We start from the raw sequence: 6,375 nt of genomic DNA, 5'->3' as shown, positions 1-6,375 counted from the left end.
AACCCAAAAGCCGCAGCCAGAGAAATCAATATAGATAAATGGGGCAATTCCCTTTTCCCTTTGACTAGAACAACTGCACCAGGTGATTGCAGTTTTGGAGAGATTACAGAGGAGCAAGAGTATCAAGGATCAAGATGGTTCCTTCCAATACCATGTGGTCAAGACTAAAGATGCTAGTGACTAGGTGAGGAAGCAGGAATGGTAGATCTCTGAGGAAACCTGTTCTGGGCGCTCATGGAAAGCCACACAAAATAACTATAATGTCCAGGCCCCAGTTGCCTTGCTGTGAAAGCAAGCAGGATTTATTTGAACAGCACAGGCTTTTCAAGGCAAAAATTTGCAGGAGTGTGTTAGAACAAATCTATGAGCCTGAGAGAAAAGGGGCATGGAGGGGACACAAACACACCCAATATTTAGCCCTGACCATGGAGGTGAACTTTTATAAAGACAGCTGGATCTGCTTTAAAAATGGATAAAGGAGGGCTTCCCTGGTGGCGCAGTGGTTGAGAATCTGCGAGAATCTGCCTGCTAATGCAGGGGACACGGGTTCGAGCCCTGGTCTGGGAAGATCCCACATGCCGCGGAGCGGCTGGGCCTGTGAGCCACAGCTGCTGAGCCTGCGCGTCTGGAGCCTGTGCCCCGCAACGGGAGGGGCCGCGATAGAGAAAGGCCCGCGCACCGCGATGAAGAGCGGTCCCCGCACTGCAATGAAGAGTGGCCCCCGCTTGCCGCAACTGGAGAAAGGCCTCGCACGAACCGAAGACCCAACACAGCCAAAAATAAATAAATAAATAAATAAAGTAGGGGAAAAAAAAAATTAAAAAAAAAAAATGGATAAAGGAGTAATCAAGGAAAAAGGAATGCCACTATGAAGTCAGATCCTGCTATTTCAGGAAAAGAGTTGAGAAAATAGATTGTTTCTACTGCAATCTGGGCAGTTCCAGCTAGGTTTAAGTGTTAAGAGAATCTCAAACCTAAAAAGCATGTTTTGGGGCACATGACTAGAGGTATCTCCCTGGTCCTTGCAAACAAGAGCATTTCTGAACTGATGATTCTCGAACTGGGTTAAATATAAGGGACTGTCTATATTGGAGTAAGTGGTTGATGAAACCAAAAATTTTAAGAAAAATGGAGTATAGTAACTACCAAATTGAAGATTATCATTGTGAATTTAGTAGCCTTCAAAGATCTCTATCTACGAGGAATTCCCTGGTGGTCCAGTGGTTAGGACTCGGCGCTTTCACTGCCGGGGCCCAGTTCAATTCCTGGTCGGGGAACTAAGATCTGGCAAGCCGCAACACGCAGCCAAAGAAAAAAGATCTCTATCTCTGTCACCAAAAAATGGCCTAACGATATCATTGGCAGCATCGGTGCCCATCACCAATTCCTGGGCACATCCATAGCACCTGATTTTTGTCTCTAATACTGGTTTCCACCAAATGGGAATAGGATTCCTTGAATAGCAGTGGAGTCCATGCCTTGGGACAGAAAAAAAATCAGGATGAATCTGGAACACCTTGTCGCTGCCTGACAGCAAGAATACTTTCAAAACTATCCAGGGCAGTTTTTTTTTGTTTTTTGTTTTTGTTTTTAAACTAACCCAAGGGGTTTCCATTGGCCAAGTTAGGACATTTTGAGTGTCAGTAATAACAAATAATGATAGTGAATTAGAACAAAGCCAAGAATTCATGATACTCAAAAGAAGAAAGAAAGTAGGAACTGAACCAAGGGTAGGAAGAATGAGCGGTATTGGTAGTCTCATATCATAATCAGGTAGAAGGGGAGTCCAGTAACCAACTAGCACTGGTCATGAATAATCAAATGAAAGAACATACAAAAATGGGTTTTAAGATAATAAATTTTCCAAATTCCCCAGAATTTAAAATCTGAAGTTAACCTCCCAAGGGAATGAAACATTGGAGCTGAACTCAAGAACCTCATGAATGTTGATGTATTCATGAGACAACATTAAGTTTCTATTTATACTGACAAATCGGGTCAATATATCACAAATAACACGAGTTAGGTACTGACAACCACACAAAACTTGAAGAGTACTTCATTTCCAGGAGAGATACCAAGTCTCTAAGCACTAAAATCTCTGAAACACAACGGATGTAAGAACCTCATGATGTAACAAGTTTTGATACAAAAAGAAGGATAAACAACAAGGTCCTATTGTATAGCACACAGAACTATATTCAATATCCTATGATTAAACCATAATGGAAAAAACATTTTAAAAAAATGTGTGTGTCTATATATATATATATGTATATATAAATATAACTGAATCACTTTGCTGTACAGCAGTAATTAACACAACATTGTAAATCAACTATACATCAATTTAAAAAAACAAACAGAATTCCCTGGTGGTCCAGTGGTTAGGACACCTCGCTTTCACTGCCGAGGGCCTGGGTTCCATCCCTGGTTGGGGAACTAAGATCCCACAAGCCACGTGGCACAGCCAAAAAACAAACAAAAAAAAGAAGGGACTCACCCTAAGGTTCAAGGCTCAGAATCACATTGGCCTGTGCTGCCAGGTTACACATCCCCACCAAGAATCTTAACAGTTGGTTACCAACATCCTGCAACCTCAGCTGGTCTAAGATGGTATCTCTTCTTGAGTCTAATTAATATACTGAATGTCCAGAAGGATATAAAAAACACTCAAACAGGCAACCTCAGGAGAAATAGAAATAATAAATATAAGAAGCTGAAATAGTAACACTCATATCATTTATGTGTAAATATTATTACTGTATCATTATAACATTGTGGGGTTTTCTGTCTCAGAACATGTTTAAGACATTCAAGAGAATGTGATATATTGAATTTGCAATTTTAATTAAATGTTTAGAAGTCTTTGAATCTATAATATTTAAATGTTCAGGGAAATTTATTTTAATTTCATACACTCAGAATGATCAGTTATATAAGCAGTATGTGAATAGAGAAATGCTGTTTAATTTTAAAAGAAATTTCATTAATAAATTCATAGATTAATTAGACATTAAACAGGTACAAATAAAAGTATTTTACGCCTTGCTGCAAAGCCCCTCTGACATTTAAAAAAACAACAAACTCAAAATGGTCCTTACCAACACGTAAGGAATTCCAGGGCAACTGAGGGGAAGGAGTAGATGAGGGATATTAGTGGATCTATAAGAAGTTAGAAAATTGATGGAAAAGTGATGTGACTTAGAGTTGATATAATTACAACCTAAGAACCTGAAGAAGGAATACAAGAAACAAGGTACTTAGTCCCACAGAACTCCCCCAAAGATTTAGCATTTGGACTCATTGGATACTGGTCTAGGGAATAAGGTAAGGCCAAGTGTGGGAGTGGAAACGAGGGTGAAATTAGCTGAAGGATTACTGAGATATTGGACTCCTAGGTCTCCTCTCATTTCCCACACCACCAGGTAACTATTGCCTACAGGTTAATTCTCTGTGGAAACTGAATAGGAATGAATCAGCCTGGGACACCAGAAAGAGCAGAGAGCTGGGGTAAGAGAGGGACCTAAAAGATTAAGGGAAAGCCTACATGCCAAACTGTGAGACCATCAGTCCCTTACTAAACTTACAGAATGCCAACAGCCAGGCGTTATTTCTACTCCATCTGTCCCTCTTCCTATTCCCAGCCCCATATTTCTCTAGGGCAAGAGATAGAATACTTACGTAGAAAAACTGTGAGAAAAGACCTCTAGATTCTGCCATTTGGGGAGTCCATCAGTGAAAAGGCTGGCTCACCTGATCACCTTACAGTGAAACTCACCAGTCAATATGCCCCATCTTAATTCCAGTAAACCGTATAGTACCTTGCCTTCAAATATTAACAGACAAACAAGAACCATTAGACAGTCGAGGAAGCCTTCAATGTGAGGAGAATAGCAAAAACCAGAAGGGACCTAAGGGAAACTCAGTATCTTAAGAAAGATGAGATCTTGTTTCCTTAAAAGAAGAAAGCTATGAAATAAAGGAACAATTAGAAAACAAACCAAAAAAATCTTGGAAATTAAAACTATGGCAAATATAAAATTAACTGAAAGGTCTGAAAGACATAATTGAAGAAATCTAAAAGGCAGAACAAAAACAGATGGAAAATAGGAGGAAAGAAGATAAATATTTAATACAAGAAATAAAATGTCTAAATAAGAATTCCTGAATGAAAGAACCAGAGAATATGGATAGGAGGAAATTATCAAACCAATAATTGAAGGAAATTCCCCAGGACTCAAAGACATGAGCCTGTGACTGAAAGGATCTGTAAGTTGCCCTGCACAATTAATAAAGGGGCAACACGGCCGATAAGCATGAATTTCCAGAGTACCCAAGTTAAAAAGTGGATTTTAAAAGCTTCTAGAGACCAAAAAAAGGATGCTAAAATGAAGTACTGGTTATAAGAATGGCATCAGACTTCTCAAGAGCAGCACCGGATGCCAGAATACAACGAGGTCAGATCTTCAAATTACGGGGGATGGGAGGAATTATTTTTAATGTGGCGTTCTATACTCAGTCAAGTGTGAATACAAAACAATGACATCTTCAGATACTCAGGGATTCTAAAAATTTAGCTCCCATTTGCCCTTTCTTAGGAAGCCACTAGAGGATTTCCTCAGCATTTTGAGAGTTAGAAAAAAAAAAAAGGAAGCCAAAAGAGCCAGGAAATAGGAACCCCAAGAGGAGAGAGGTGAAGGGAAATCCTAGGATGATTAGGGAATTACACTTGCACAACAGCGTGGAGAGCAACCAGTTCAGATTGGAGCAGGATGAAAGGGTGGCTGCAAGTAACTGAATACCTAACTCTAAGTGACTTAGACACTCGAGGTCTGTTATCTCACGTAACCAGAAGTGCCCTCTACTAGGTTGTTTCATTCAACCCTTGATGTTAGGGTTCTGAATTGGCTTTTCTGGTATCATCGCCTCTTCCCTTTTTGTGAAAAGATGGCAGATGTAGCTGCAAACTTCACATCCTCACGCAACCAGGCAAAAACCAAGGAAGAGAAGTTTCTCTTCCAATTTTCTTTCCACAGAGATAAAAATCTTATCTAGCAAGTCCTATCCCATCAGTCTTCCCCTCAGATTTCACTGACCAGATGCCAATTCAAGAAAAGTTTATAAAGGTGGTGTTGTTTTCCCTCTTATGATATGGAAAGCACAGATGCCAAATTTTAAGTCCACAGGTCACAGACTTCAGAGCAAACACAAGAGCATACATATTTGAGCCAGAATGCATGGGTTTGTCTCTACCACTTACCAAGACTTGTGTTCTGACAATACTTGGGGAACCTCATGGGTCAAAGGGATGGCTAGATCAAGGCAATATTTGGGTATTCCTGGGTTCCCTTACCAAAATACCATGTACATACTATCATACCAGTCCAGTTACACCCAACCACTAAGTTAGATTCTAAACCTAAGTCTACTTATGGCACTTTAAGAATAGTGGTAGGGCTTCCCTGGTGGCGCAGTGGTTGAGAATCTGCCTGCTAATGCAGGGGACACGGGTTCGAGCCCTGGTCTGGGAAGATCCCACATGCCACGGAGCAGCTGGGCCCGTGAGCCACAACTACTGAGCCTGCGCGTCTGGAGCCTGTGCCCCGCAACGGGAGGGGCCGCGATAGTGAAAGGCCCGCGCACCGCGATGAAGAGCGGTCCCCGCACCGCGATGAAGAGTGGCCCCCACTTGCCGTAGCCAGAGAAAGCCCTCACACGAACCGAAGACCCAACACAGCCAAAAATAAATAAGTAAAAATAAATAATTAAAGTAGCTATAAAAAAAAAAAAAAAAAAAAAGAATAGTGGTAAAGTACAGGTTCTTATTTCCATTAAAAGAGTAGTAATACTGTACAGGGAAAAAGAGAAAATATCTGGGGTCTTTTCTTTTGCCACTTAAAAAAAAACTTCTGTTTTTTAAAAGGGGCATAATTTTTTTTTCCTTTTTTTGGCTGTGCCGCTCGGCACGCGGGATCTTAATTCCCTGACTGGGGACCAAACCCCGCCCCCTGCAGTGGAAGCGCGGAGTCTCAACCACTGGACTGCCAGGGAAGTCCCCAAAGGTACATAATTATATACAAACTACTTATGCTCTGGGAAGATACCTCATTCGTACATGGAAAAATACTTTACCTGTGTGAAGGCATAATCAAGCTCCATGTGAGTAGACTGTAAGAATCCTTCACCACTGTATACCCACCACGTGGCAGAGAGCAGCTACTCACAACAGATTTACTGAACAAATTGATGCAAACATGCATTCATGTAGGGAACGAACTAGTAAGTTCCCTTGCTGATCTGAGGAAACAAGGGAAGGGTAATTAATGCAAGAGGGTTGTTGGGTATGGAATGAAGGAAGGGAAGGGAATCAAT

Source organism: Balaenoptera acutorostrata, chromosome 8 (assembly GCF_949987535.1).
Source record: "Balaenoptera acutorostrata chromosome 8, mBalAcu1.1, whole genome shotgun sequence".
Lineage (NCBI taxonomy): Eukaryota > Metazoa > Chordata > Mammalia > Artiodactyla > Balaenopteridae > Balaenoptera > Balaenoptera acutorostrata.
This window is presented reverse-complemented; position numbering follows the sequence as displayed.